A 15,237-nucleotide genomic window follows, 5' to 3' on the forward strand; every position below is an offset into this window, starting at 1 on the left:
TTACTATCAATACAATACCTCCATAATATATACATTCTAATACTGTATGTTTAACTTATTGTGCCCTTCCTTTAACAATGGAGAAATAAAATATAGTGAGATAAATAACGTTTATGCAGCCTGAGAGAAAATCCAGTAGTTAGCTTTAACTTATTTAGTGTTCCAGCTTGTTTCATATGGACATTCAGTGGACTAGCACTAAGGGACTGACTCTACACCAGCGAAGTCAATGGAAATACTCGTGTTTAAAGTTAAGCACGTATTTAATGTGCTAACGATGAAATAATGTCCATAGTGATGAAATATGAGAAACCTCCAGTGCCTGCTGCTAAGTTATTTCATGCAGCTGTTTTGGATATAAACAGAACCTGTAGTTTATAGGATTGACTAGTATAGTAATTCCCCCACTACCACCACCCATTTCGTCTCAAATTGGACCATCTACATAATCATGCACTTTCTCAGTTTCCTTTTAGCAATAATTTTTAATAGATCTCTTCTCCAAAAATGTTTTAAAAGTGAAATTTCTGTTTGAAACTCCCCACTCAACCACCAATTAAAACAAATAAATACATAAAATCTCACCTGAGAATAAACATGAGAAATTCTAGGCTAAAATGATTGTTTTGTTTTGAGAAAGGTGATGGGGCTGGAAGTTGAAAATATTACTCAGAATGGAAACAGGTCTGGCAGTTACCAAGTAACTTTAATGTTCTTCCTCCTTTTTCTCTGGCAAAAATTTGTATATATTAGTCTTCACGTTAACTGTGTTCTTGACCTGTAGTATCTTTTTGTCCTCTATTCTGTGATCTGCTTCTAGTACATGACATCCAGTGCTGTGTGATCATTTCCCAACTTCCCAAAGCAATTTCCACTTTAAGCATATTTCTTGACCATTGATGTTATTTTACAAAACTACTTTCATGTTTTGTCTTTGATTTGCAAGGAGATTTCTTCTTTGCAGGTATTTTTCTGCCTCTTTTAAGCCCTAATGAAATATCACCCTGGCCTTTTATTAATTGAAAGCATTAACAGCTTGGCAAACTGATCAGAAGTGCCCATTTTATACATTTGCTATAAATACTTACTCCATTGTGGGGCTAACTTACTAATTAAATTGGGATTCTGCTCTGCTTGTTGGATGCTCAGTTGAGGGGTAACCAGTAATAAACAGAATAATGATAGCACAAGCAAAATGGGTCAGCAACACCAGTATGAATTCCTCTGTTTGGATCTCATCCTGTAGTGTGCTGTATACTCTCAGTTCCCACTGAAACCTAAAGAAATTGAACATATTCAATATATTGCTGGGTTGAGCCCATTCTATATTTTTACTGCCATTCTCAATGTATAGTATTATAGGTACTGCAGAAAGTACCACCTATAGTTAAGAACCTGTTTTGAGCTCTTTGTAACTGTGCCCATCTTTAAGTATTTAGGGCGATATTTCCCATGCCAGATTTCTGCCTCAGGCTGAATCTTTTTTAAAAGTTTCAGCTACAATTGTTCAGCCATTTCTGAGAATGAGACTAGGGGAAAATATGCCATTTTGCCCACGTTTAAAAACAATTTTTACAAGCATGTTGAGATGCTATAGCACCTTCGGGCTTTGGAGCAGGGATTTAAAATTTGGCAGGGGTTTCTCTTACCCATTGGCCAAACTGTGAAGCATGAAGACAACTGATAGACATTGCAAAGGGACTGGTGATGGAAGGTGTAATGCTTAAATGAGATGACAGCCTGTTTATAACCAAAAGGTGGGGCAGTATTATCTATTTCTAAGCATGTTATGGCAAGTGTCTTCAAGGGGATCCGGGTGTCCATGAAAGAAACTGGGAGCCCCCCCCCCCAAATACCCCCTCTCCACTCTCAATATGGTCATCAATAAAACTCAGGAGTAAAGGTTCTCCACCCACACCTCACCTACAGTGTCTCTGTTACTGCAGGATCTTCAATGGAAATGTCCTTGCCTCTGTCTCTTCTACCTGATCAGTGTGAAACAATGGATAATTTACATATTTCACACCCAGGGTCTACTCGGGATGCCCTTCATAATTAAAACATTGAATTAAGAGATTTCCCCATCTCAGCAGGGAGACTAACCTTTACCATAGAGGTTGCAAAATATATAGTAGTCTAGGCTTGCCATGAGACGTATAACCCCCTCTCCAGGTAGGTGAAAAGTGGGGCCATCCTCTTAAACCTCCCTGTCACAAGAAGGGAAGTTCCGGTCGCCCTCCACTTTTAGCCTGGCAGTTTGTAGCAGTTATCAGCTCTCACCGTGAGGAAGTGGCTTTCCTCAATTAGGGGCTCCCACCAGCTCTGGGCTAGGCCCTCTGGGAGGGTGTTGGAGTAGTCAGGTCTGAGGTCCATATATGTTCCACGTGGCTTTCACTTCAACCTCCCTCGCCAATCAGCTTCAACACTTACTCCCTTGGACTTCTTTTAGGGGGCTAACCACTCTCCCCTCAGACCTGCTAGTTGACCATGAGCCAGAGAGTTGCCCACAGAGGTGCAGGGCAAAACTGTCTGGCAGCACTGAAGGAAACCCTCTCTGCTGGCCTCTGCCACATGGGAGAAGGGGAGGATTGAGTGATCTGGAAGAGGGATGTCTGGCCTGCTCTGCACTCTGGCACAAAAAAAGGTCTCATCCTGCATCTGTGTACAAACTCAGCCAGAGTGTGCAGCTGTTTATCCCCCACTGCCAGGGGAACCTAAGCCAGCACACAATCCTAATTAATGATCCTTGAGGGTCTTCTGTAGAAACATTGATATGCCTTTCACTCCATTCCAGGTGCCTTAAGGAATGTCCTCAGCCATCTGCAGACTCCTATGGCCAGAATGATGGTAAATGGGGAAGAGCAAATTGTTGCCTGCTTTGAAATGTTAACAGTTTCCATCACCTGGCCAGGCTAAGCAAGAGCACCATGAGGTTACCATGAAATTTCAAATTGCCCCCACTGAGACTTTGAAATCACTAAAGAGCCAAGATAGGGTTTGCTTTTCATGCCCCAACTGCCCACGGCCAATAGATACCGGTCTTGGCCTTCACTTGCCATGTAATATCTTTGAACTGTTCTGCTGCTTGAGGACTCCTTGCTTCCTTCTCTCTTAATGATCCTCCTGGACAGACTAAGCCAGAGGACCAGGAGGTCATCATGGATTTCAAATTGGCCTGATTGGAATTTTACCCTTTTCATGCCCAGCCACCTGGGAGCTCAGCCAGCACAGAACCTGTACAGAACTTGGTTGGGAATGCCACTTGCCCAGCCAACAAAGCCAAAAGCAGAAAACTGTGGTCTCCTGAATGATCTCCTGAAACACTAGAAGGTAGAACAACAACAGTGTGATTTTTTGTGTTTTAACCTGTTGATTCCTAAACCAATCCTATTACTTTTGGAGATCTGGTTTGTGGTGTTTGGCTGCGCAGATTTGGCAATATTGCATAGAGTGCATTTTCTATTCTATGCCCATAACTGAATAATAAAACAAATCTCCATAGCCTCTGCATGTAAGACTCTGTTCTGCATGTCTCACCTTGCCCCTCCACCCCAATTCCCACCAAGAAGAGGGGGATTTAATCAATGTGGTCTGTGAGATCAAGAAAATCTATATTCTTTCCCCACAAAGCTGTTTATGAAATAGCTCATTGGTTTCCCTCTCAAAGGTGGAATTTCCCTGGTGTTCTCTCCAACTCACTCCCCCTGCACTATCTTCAACTCAGAGCATTAAACCAAGATGCCCACAGAGCAGTGTTTCCCAAACTTGGGACGCCGCTTGTTCAGGGTAAGCCCCCTGGCGGGCCGCGCCAGTTTGTTTACCTGCCGCATCTGCAGGTTCGGCCGATTGCGGCTCCCACTGGCCGCGGTTCACTGTGCCCGGCCAATGGGGGCTGCTGGAACTGGCGTGGGCCAAGGGACGTACTGGCTACAGTTTCCCGCAGCCCCCATTGGCCGGGCATAGCGAACCGCAGCCAGTGGGAGCCGTTATCAGCCAAACCTGCAGACGCGGCAGGTAAACAAACCGGCCTGGCTTGCCAGGGGCTTTCCCTGAACAAGCGGTGTCCCAAGTTTGGGAAACACTGCCATAGAGACAAAGAGCTAGCTCTTTCCCCTGTTACTGTGACTTGGACATCAAAGGACTAAGTCATTTATAGTACATAGTGTGGCCACTCCCCAAATGCTTGCTCTAAGTGGCCAGGCACAGCTGTCTATCAGACATGCCAAAACCACAAAAAAACTGCAGAAATTGGGCTTGTTTTTGGCTTAATTGGTTTGTGAGTTGCTTGTTGGCTAGTTGTTGACTTGTTGCTTGTTTGGCTTGTAGCTTGTTACTTGCTGTATCTTGTTGCTTCTTTTTTTTTTTTTTTTTTTGACCGGCTCCCGGCAAGCAGGGACAAGGGTGGGGCAAACAGGGGCATGGGGGGAGAGAGTCAGCGGTGCACAGCAGGCCCACCACAGTCCCAGACTGCATCCCATGGGGGATCTAGTCACATAGAGTGTTGGGGTTCTTAGGGATTGGCCTGTTTTGGCTTTGTTTTGAAATAGGATTAGCTTGATTTTTGGCTTATTGTGAAAGTCAGGATGCTTATTTACCGCGTGAGAGTTGGCAACTGTTCTGTCTATCCTCCATAAGGGGGTATGCCCTATTCCTCCCCCATTACTGTCAACCATTGGTACAGATTGGACAGTCACTAAAGGGAGAACCCTGCTGTCTAGGCTGAACACAGCACCTAGTCCCGGTGAGAATCCTCCACCTGTTACCCTCTTGGGGAAAGTAAATGTTTTTTTTTTTATTCCACTGAACATAACCCTTGCCCAGTAGTTGTATTTGCCATATATCTGCTGAGAGAACATGCTGTGTGACTAAATTCAATGGTTTATAGTTACTGATTCCAATACTAATATCAATGGTGTTGTTTTCAATTGAAACTGATTTCATTCTCCCTGTTGGAAGTTCAATAAAACGGTTCTGCCAGATGTCTCCCATGGGCTTGGACTTTCCCGGGGTCCACCCACTGCATTCTCCCCAGGTCGTCTGACAACTTTGAGCAGGGAGAGGATAGCTCTCCTCTGGCTGTAAACTCCTGTAATCTAATTGCTGTTTCATGCAGAAGAGAAACATTGTCCAGTCTTGCTGTGAGATGTAGCAGCTTAGAAGAATATTAGCAGATGTGGTCCGTTCCCAACAGAGACTTAAGCAACTCCCTCTGAACCAAACTGTAAGGGACCTATGAATCCGTTATCCACTCTGTTCCTATCCCCCCTCCAACCCCTTAGACACACCCAAAGCTCCTCAGTACGATGCAATCCCTCCAAGTCAAACTCCCCAAGACCTTCAAAGCCCCACTTTTCCCTCTGAACCAGAGCCACTAGAACATGTGTGTAATTTCTTTGTAATCCCTTATATTGTTTTTCTGGCCTCCCACCACAATGAAAAATATCCCAGAATGCATGAAGTTCACAGCAGCATCTCTCAAGTTCTTGGAAATGGTACAAATCTTCATAGCTCCACTGATTTAGGGATTTCCCTGAAATTGTCCTTTCCTTTTGCACCTTGGCTCTCTCCTACCCCTCCACAGGCTCACATGTGTGTGCACATACACACATACGCACACTTGTTCTTCACACAAAGTACTTATCTGTTCCCAAAGACTACTCTGGTCTCCTCTTCTTTTTCTTCCATGATGCCTATTAAATCTCTTTTTCATAAGTTTTTCATTTTTCTCTCTTTATCTCTCCTCCTGACTTTCCCGTGTGTCTGAGTATGGCCAATAAGGCTCTGCATTCAGCTGCTCTGCTGAACTGCTGAATCCCTTCTGGAAGTGCAGGCTAGGCTTTATCAGCCACCACCCAGATACTGTACTGCACTGACTTCACAGTGCTGGGCTTTGGGGTGAAAAGGAGACAGCCCTGCTGTCTTTTTCCTTTCTCTGGGATTTAGCCATAAGTAAATAGTGTGAATAGGGACCAAATTAGTGTTCTCTGAGTCTCCTTTTCCCGTCTGGTTTGAGCGGGTATTCCCTAACCATGGAATGGGGAAGACAATATCTATTAATAAAAAGGTTTAAAAATTCATGCTGTTTTACTGTACAATTTGTCAGATGCATTATGATGTTCCAGATCTGGGATCAAAGGAGCAGTTCATGCTACTGGTTTTAGATGCTCTTGTTGGGGTAGACGGGTTGGAGTCGATTCTTCTTCCTTTAACACTGGCATAAAACATAAATAATTCTATGGAAGTGCATGAGATTACACTGGTATAAAATTTGTGTGAAGGAACAATCAAGCTCATTATGTTTATCTGAATCTAAAATTTTGTGGCAGCTAGTTTGTTACAATGTCAGACACCTTTATTGTATGTGGTATAAGGGCACTTTTGTTGCCCATTTGTCTATATTTGACTGAAGCAAGCAACATCTCCCACAAATGTTCATGAGCTGAGCCATATATTTGTAGAGTCCAAATCTTTGGAAAGGGGATGAGTTAGGCTTTCCCTGAACAAGCGGTATACCATCCATAAACATTAACCTTTCTGACCAGTCGCTACTCCCTTTGCTTTGCCAGTGGGAAAAGAAATGTTGACTGGCTTAATGCAAACAGTAGAAAGTTTGAGAAAGCACAAAACACAAATGGTGGGCCAATCAATACCAGGAGAATGAAGCAAAAATCCTGCCAACACTGACAGAAGGTAGTTAAGTCTTCACAATCTGAAAGAGAATCCAGTCATAGTCTTTTTAATTTGACGTCTCTTAATTTAAAATGCCACTTGAAAATGTGATGCTGAAATAAAGGTATTATATTACAAGATTCACCAGTTGCATAAGTGATTTGTACAATATACTCTGGAAACTCTCTACTGATAAAAGACAGTATTTCTCTAAATATATCACCTGTATAGGAGTCTCACTGCTAGATATGAGCTCTTTAGAATGAGATTCGCAAACCATCCTTTGCTCTTTATATTTATGGACCTCTGAGGCTAGTAGTAGCAGGCCAGTGTGTGAATCAGGTCTCTGGGCTGTAATCACTTACCAACCCTTGCTGGCTGTAAGCACCATCCTCTGAATATTCTTGTCAGTGCCTATCTGACTGCAGTTGTTGGAGAAGCTCTCTGTGTTGCTACTGCATTGCCCAAGCTCTCCTTTCCCACTGGCAAAGCAAAGGGAGTAGCGACTGGTCAGAAAGGTTAATGTTTATGGATGGTATGGTTTTAAAGGACAAATCTTTCATCTTTAGGACAGTATCCTTTGAAAACCACACATGATATACTAAAGCTTCTATCCTCCAATACAGTGTTTCTCAAACTTGGGATACCGCTTGTTCAGGGAAAGCCCCTGGTGGGCCAGGCTGGTTTGTTTACCTGCCGCGTCCGCAGGTTCGGCCGATCGCGGCTGCCACTGGCCGTGGTTCGCTGCTCCAGGCCAATGGGGGCTGCGGGAAGCGGCGCGTGCTGAGGGACATACCAGCCGCTGGACTACTTAAAGACCAAAGCTCAGGGAGGGCTAGAGAAAGACACCACTAGAGAGGTACTAAGATAGGCCCCAGTGGACTGTATACTCTGGAAGGGGTTTGTGCTGGTTAACATGTTGACAGTATGACTCAGCTGGAGCACTGTGTCACTGACAAACCCACCTGCGAACCACCGAAAGGAGTCACCAGAATTAAAAAATGCAGACATGCCCAACCAGAAGGGGGCACTTGTGAGAGGTGGGTGCCAACTCTGTTACAATGTCACACCACTATTTAAACAGCAAGAGTGTTTATATTGAAATATGACTCTTGAGGAAAGGAGTGTAGTTGTTGCTATTGTCAGCCCCAAGATATTAGAGAAACAAGTGAGCGAGGTGATATCTTTTATTGGACCAATTTCTGTTTGGGAGAGAGAGATGCTTTTGAGCTTACACTGAGATCTTCTTCAGATCACCTGAAGCTTGTCTCTTTAGAGATGAGAAAAACTATCCAGTCCTTGTGCCTGCTGATGTGAAGAACAGTATGGGACTTTACCAGACTAGTTTTCAATGTCTCTAGGGATGGGACTTTCACCATGTCCCTCCAGAGACTATTCCCAGTGTAAAGTATCATAGTGTCAGGAAGCTTTACGTGACATCAAGCCCAAATTTTCCTATCAGACCATCACTTCTAATTTTATACCTGGTACCACTCTAAATAATTCTCCCCCCATAGTGTTGACATACTTGTGAATGGTTAACATTTGTTCCTCAAGGTATCTTTTAGCCAAACCACACATATACGGTTCTCTTAATCTTTCCTCATAAATCAATCCCTCCAGGCTCCTCATCATTTTAATGTTTGTTCTTTGATTTCTGTCTGGTTTGTCTAAACATTTCTGGTAACTAAATGCTTGGCAACTGAAGACAGATTCTAAGTATTGTCACACTGGTTTATATAGACAGGAACTATTACTTCCGTGCTCAGTTTTATGAGGTTTCTGCATTGGCTTTTGTGGTACCTATATCTCATTGCAAACTCCATCTTACTTGCCTTTCCTATTTTTCCAAAACTCTGTCTGCATCACTGCTCTCCAAATTTTGCCATCACATTGGAAATCCTCATTTGGATTATTTCTCCCGTAATTATTATCTTGCACTTTATCAAAATGAATCTAATGTTGATTTCTGTCCATATTTCTAGCATCTCTAAATCCCTCTTTATTATTTCTCTGTCCTCACTAGTGTAATGATACATGAGGCAACTCTAATTCCTCTGCCTGCACTGATGTACCCAGCTGGATGGTGTTACAGAAGGCAGGTACATTTTGGCATCCTCTGTCTGATTCTAAAACAAGAATTTTAGTTATAAGCTAGGGACGCATCAACTAGAAGTAACGGAGGAGGAAAAGGACCTTGGAGTATTGGTTGATCATAGGATGACTATGAGCTGCCAATGTGATATGGCTGTGAAAAAAGCTAATGTCGTCTTGGGATGCATCAGGAGAGGTATTTCCAGTAGGGATAAGGAGGTTTTAGTACCGTTATATAAGGCACTGGTGAGACCTCACCTGGAATACTGTGTGCAGTTCTGGTCTCCCATGTTTAAGAAGGATGAATTCAAACTGGAACAGGTACAGAGAAGGGCTACTAGGATGATCCGAGGAATGGAAAACTTGTCTTATGAAAGGAGACTCAGGGAGCTTGGCTTGTTTAGCCTAACTAAAAGAAGGTTGAGGGGAGATATGATTGCTCTCTATAAATATATCAGAGGGATAAATACCAGAGAGGGAGAGGAATTATTTAAACTCAGTACCAATGTGGACACAAGAACAAATGGATATAAACTGGCCACTAGGAAATTTAGATTAGAAATTAGACGAAGGTTTCTAACCATCAGAGGAGTGAAGTTTTGGAATAGCCTTCCGAGGGAAGTGGTGGGGGCAAAAGATCTATCTTGCTTTAAGATTAAACTCGATAAGTTTATGGAGGAGATGGTATGATGGGATAACATGGTTTTGGTAATTAAATATTCATGGTAAATAGGCCCAATGGCCTGTGATGGGTTTTTAGATGGGGTAAGATCCAAGTTACCCGGGAAAGAATTTTCTGTAGTATCTGGCTGATGAATCTTGCCCATATGCTCAGGGTTTAGCTGATCGCCATATTTGGGGTCGGGAAGGAATTTTCCTCCAGGGCAGATTGGAAGGCCCTGGAGGTTTTTCGCCTTCCTCTGTAGCATGGGGCACGGGTCACTTGCTGGAGGATTCTCTGCTCCTTGAGGTCTTCAAACTACAATTTGAGGACTTCAATAGCATAGATATAGGTGTGAGGTCTTTTTTAGGAGTGGTGGGTGAAATTCTGTGGCCTGCATTGTGCAGGAGGTCAGACTAGATGATAATAATGGTCCCTTCTGGCCTAAATATCTATGAATCTATGAATCTATGATTATTTGCATACAGCCTATACAACTGTTTGGCTACAGAGGAATGAATAATAAATACATATGCACACATTAATATAAACAAGAGGGAGGATTTGGAAATCACTTTCCCCCTTGGTTCTAAAAAGCCCAAATCTTATGACCTTCAGTGATTATTGCAAAACAACTTTTTTTCCTAGTTATTTGAAAACAATGTGTATATTTAATTGTAATTCTAGGGGTAGGGAACTATTTGGAAGATTGCATGATTTGGGCTAGGTTAACTTAAAAGTGCAAATGCAACAATTTAAGATATGTCAAGGCCTCCTAGACCATAAGAATGGATGACTTTTAAACACTTCCATAAATATAAATAAATAAATGTAAACAATTATTACAGGTCAAATTTTACCATGGATGTCTGATGAGAAAATCCTTATCAGTTAAACCCTTTCACTGTTCATTTAATAAACTGATGAATGCACTAAACTCTTACAGACATGTTCTGTTACCCCTTCTTTACTCCTCAAGTAGTCCCTTTACAGTGTGAATTCATGTAAACATAATTGATTACTTTGTTCTTGTGGAAATTAGAATGGAAGGGGACAGAAGTGCTCCAAAGATTTTTTTTTTTTTTTTAGTTTTATACTGTCCAGTAATCTGTGACTCATGGAACATGTAAATAAGGGTGCTTAACAGAAATAATTCTCCAGTATAAAAGAGCATGTAGGAATTCTAAGACTATTTTTAGATGGAATGTCTGTATGTTCAGTTCAATTGTTGCTGGATTGTTCTACTATCCCTCTTGAAGGAAAGTGGTGTTAAAGGTCCTACCCAGTGCAGTAACACCTATAACACCTGATAACAGTGTGATCGCTGTGATCTCACTTAAACTGACTGGGTGACGGCTGGCTAATGGTGAAAGAGAGGATAGGTGCTAGGTTGGATTCATATACTAAATGAAAATAGAGTGAACAAAATCACCTGCAAATTCAGGACATTTGGGGAACATTATTATCAGTTTCCCCTTCTTATAAGGTAGCTTATTGGGCTGTGAGGTTGGTTATTTATAAGGGAAGATGTGGATTCCAGCAAATCCATGTATTCAGTGGAGCTACACTGATTAACACCCCCTGAATTTCAGGCCCACAATTACCTTTTGACTAATTACTTAGGATCAGATTATGCCTCCTAGATCTGTTTGCAATGAATTCTGCCCCTGGTACAATGGTCCAGGAGATATGTAGGCTCCAACGGCACTATTCCATTCGTTTTCCTAGACCATGTGGAGTATCTTCCATGTAGACAGGGATTCACAGCTGCGGAGGGAACAGAAGTGGATGAGCAGGAGCAGGGCAGAGGAATAGGTTGTGGATCTCTGCCCCCCTCCTCCAAATCCTATGGGAACGCTAAGAAGTTCCTGCAGTTTAAGGATGCATTAACTTATCTACCACTCCCTTTGTGTGCAGAAGCAGCTCTTTATGGGTCTTCTGTAGACAGCTGCTAGCAGAGGGGACCTGGCGCAACCTGTGAGCCCCAGGGCTCAGGAAGTCCTGGAGCTGGTATGGAAGCACAGAGCCTCTGAGTAGGTGGCCATGACTTCCTGGTATCCATAGAAATCTCAGTGGACCGGTGAGTTCTGACTGTGGATAAGGATAGGGGGGATTTACCTTTCCCTTCAAATAATTTTGGGGGAAACTAGTGAAATTGTTGTTCTTCTCTTGTCCTCCCCTTCAGCTGCTAGTCTAACAGGAGTGGATGATCTGGGCCTTACTAATTATTTCTAAGTAACATTAAGCGATGCTAAAAGCAGTTACATGCCGTTAGTACAATAATTAAACAGAGGCAGTGACAACACTCTCCATTTTCTTATTAATAGGCATGTTGTTGAGTAGTGCAAAGCAGGAGATCGGTATCTTTCTTTTCACATTATACTGAGGACAGGTTTTTAATTGTTGCCTACACTAATTGTCTTTGTTCCTAGGGCAAATCATTGTTTCATCTTGTGGGGACATTTCAGAAACACCTATCATTAACATGATTTTTATAGATGTCAGCATCTTGCACTATACCATGTGTGAAGGCTGAGATGCAAAAGGCATCCCATGGGTAGCAGAAAAGTACATTCTTTCTGGTGCCTCTGCCCTTGCTATCCATCTTGTTTAGATGCGTGTTCTCATACTGTGAGACTGGTCTCCCTGGGGCAGAAGCTGACCTCTTCCTAGGAAGGCAGAAGCAAGTCGTTTATTTAAAATGAAATGAAAAGAATGTCTTTTTCTTTCACGTGCGAGTGTTTTCACTTAGGACACAGCAAAAACAGAGGCATCTACTGGATTTCTTTGAAATAAAATAAAAAAACCAAAACAGACACCTCATAGATCTGCTGTTGCCGAGTGGTAAGTGGAAACTGATAGATTGGTAAGAAAAAAAATTAAACTGCTCTTTCCACATGTTTAAACTAATCTTTCAAAATGAACCATTTATTTCAATATTTTTATGTGGGAAACTTCCCAATGGTGCCTCTCTTTTAGATATGTTTACATTATGGTAAGAGGCTCACACATTCTTTCAGTACTTCATTACATAAATAGGGGAATACTGAGTACAAGTGAAGAGGTTATTTTACCTATGTATTTGGCAGTGTTGTGACCACTACTGTAATACTGTGACCAGTTCTTATGTCCGCAAGAAAGATGTTGATAAATTGGAGAGGATGCAGAGAAGAGTTACGAGAATGATTAAAGGATTAGAAAACATGCTTTATAGTGACTGGAGTCTTTGAGTCTATCTTAACAAAGAAGGCTGAAGGGTGACTTCATTCTTTAAGTACTTACATGGGAAACAATTATTTAATAATGGTCTTCAGTCTAACAGAGAAAGGTGTAACATGATCCAATGGCTGGAAGTTGAAGCTAGACACATGCAGGAAATAAGGTATACATTTTTAATAGTGAGAGTAATTAACCATTGGAACAACTGACCAAGGGTCATGGTGGATTCTCCATCACTGATCATTTTAAAATCAAATTTAGATGTTTTTCTAAAAGATCTGTGTTAGGAACTATTGTGGGGACATTTTATGGCTGTTATACAAGTCAGACTAGATTATCACAGTTTGCCCTTCTAGCATTGGAATCTGAATTTAAGGAGCAGGCTGTGGTGTCAAATTTTGGAAAACTTTGCATTATCAGATAAGGTGCTTCCTACCTGTCACAGGATGGTTTTCTGTCATCTTTTTTCATCCTTCTAATTCCATGCTGGCAGGTTTCCTTTTAACACTTTCACATTGTATGGGCTAGATTGTGACTTGAATTAAATGCTTACGCAGGAGTATAGGGTAGATTCTTACTCCCTCTTATGTTTCTGTATAGCTAGCACTCAGAAGTTGTCATGTGTTTTCTAGTGCAAATGCCATTTGTTGTTGCTAAGCGTTTGTTTTACACAGAACTGGATGAAATGTCAGGGCTGTAGTTTCCAGTGCCCTGTCTCTTTCGAGTTTGGAACTTTCCTGAAAGGTCAGAAGGACACAGCTCTGGTGAGCAAGATGTGGCTGCAGCAGAGTTGAAAACTCCTGGAAAAACACACCAGCAGTGGACTCTTGCGAGCTGTGAATATTGGCTATTTGATCATACGCACAATGTGTATGTTGGGTTTGGGCATGCTAGAATAAGCTTCCCTTCTCCCCTCTCCCCCAAGTGAAGCAAGTGACATAGGGAGGGACAGGGAGTAGACAAAGGTTTGGTTTTTGCTTCACCATTACACCAACCATGTCAGGCAAGCAGCGAGTTATTTCCCTTACTTCTCCCATACCAAAGCATAGGAGGAAATACATGCCTTGGAAGCGTATCTTGAAAACACAGTGCCTCTCATGGCTACTGCTGTGGTGGTGCAAATTACACACTGTCTCTCACTAAGTGCTAAATCTCAAGGCACAATTTAGCCTTACTGTATCTGTGCATTTGTTATTTAAAGATTATGGATTTGTCCTAACAAAATGTTTTTGCTTGCAGCTTGCTCTTTGTTTTCTATTCTTATTGATGTTACCTTCACGGTTGTGTGAATGAATTCAAGCGAAAGACTGAGGGCATACGTCAGCTCTTAACTTTAGCTGCATTTGAGTAAGAACAGGCATTTTTATTAACGATGTGCACTCATGTAGAATGGCATGACATGCAATACCTTTGATACTGTTGGTAATGTGAATGGGTAAAATGATATATGAAAATAGGTCCTCTATAGCATAATTGCTTTATAAAGTCGGCTAAAATAATTTACACCTTTCTGTAAGAGAAAGGGAATTATTTCAAGCCTTTATCCAAAGACTCTCTTGAAGTGTGACAAGCCTATGTACGAGTCTTTCTTTTACATTTTTCTGTATTTGGAATATCTGGGCTGTAAACGGTAGCGTATCCTTGAATGACAGGAATCATGTTGGGATTAGTCTAAAGTACTGATATTCCTTACTCCCAGCATTCTGCCTGACCATGCTTTGTTAACATGCTGACAAAGCCATGCATTATGGGAAATACATACTCATTGAGAGTTACATTTCAGCTCTGCTTCACAGCATGTAATGCTGTTAAGGACAGTGATTATATACTGGAAAACAAAAAATTATTACAGCATTGAAAACTGATTATGTAATTGTTAAAGTAGTGTCTATACTTACTAGAGCTAAACTGTATTTGATTCATAAAGGCAGGCAATACTTTCAACTAATCTCTCCCATATCATATAATGGGCAAAATTAGAATTGGTATCCCATTATATACCTCTACTAAGCATGACATTCTAGAAATACTGAATCCCATCACTCTATCATTAGTAAAAGTATAGAGATGAGCACAAACAAAAATGCTAACATCCCTTATTTAAGAAATGTAGGAGGTTCAAATCAGGATTTCACTCACTTTCTTAAAGCAGCTTCTCCTTTCACTCTGATGTAAATTTCCTTTCCACTTGGCACGGAAGCACAAGATATCTTTTAAACTGGTTTCTCCAAAAATATTACAAACTGAAATGGCTACATTGGGAAAATTTCAAAGTAAACTAAAATAACATTGGTAACCAGAAATCATCCTGGTAATACTCCCTTTTTCATATAACCCTCACAGATTTCTGGGCTGTTTTTGTTTAAATTGAAGATCTTCCAGTCTATCCATTTGTGTATGTAATCTTTTGGGAGAAATCAGTTTAAAAAAACATTTTGTTTCAAAGTACCCTGTCTACTCTCCGCGCGCACACACACACTGAGTCACTTATTCTCTGAAATGTGTAATTTTTTATGATGGAGGATCTTAATATCTTAAGGTCTTAATATCTCTCTTAGCTATGCAACTCATTGTAGCATCTGGAAAAAATAATA

Source organism: Lepidochelys kempii, chromosome 1 (assembly GCF_965140285.1).
Source record: "Lepidochelys kempii isolate rLepKem1 chromosome 1, rLepKem1.hap1, whole genome shotgun sequence".
Lineage (NCBI taxonomy): Eukaryota > Metazoa > Chordata > Testudines > Cheloniidae > Lepidochelys > Lepidochelys kempii.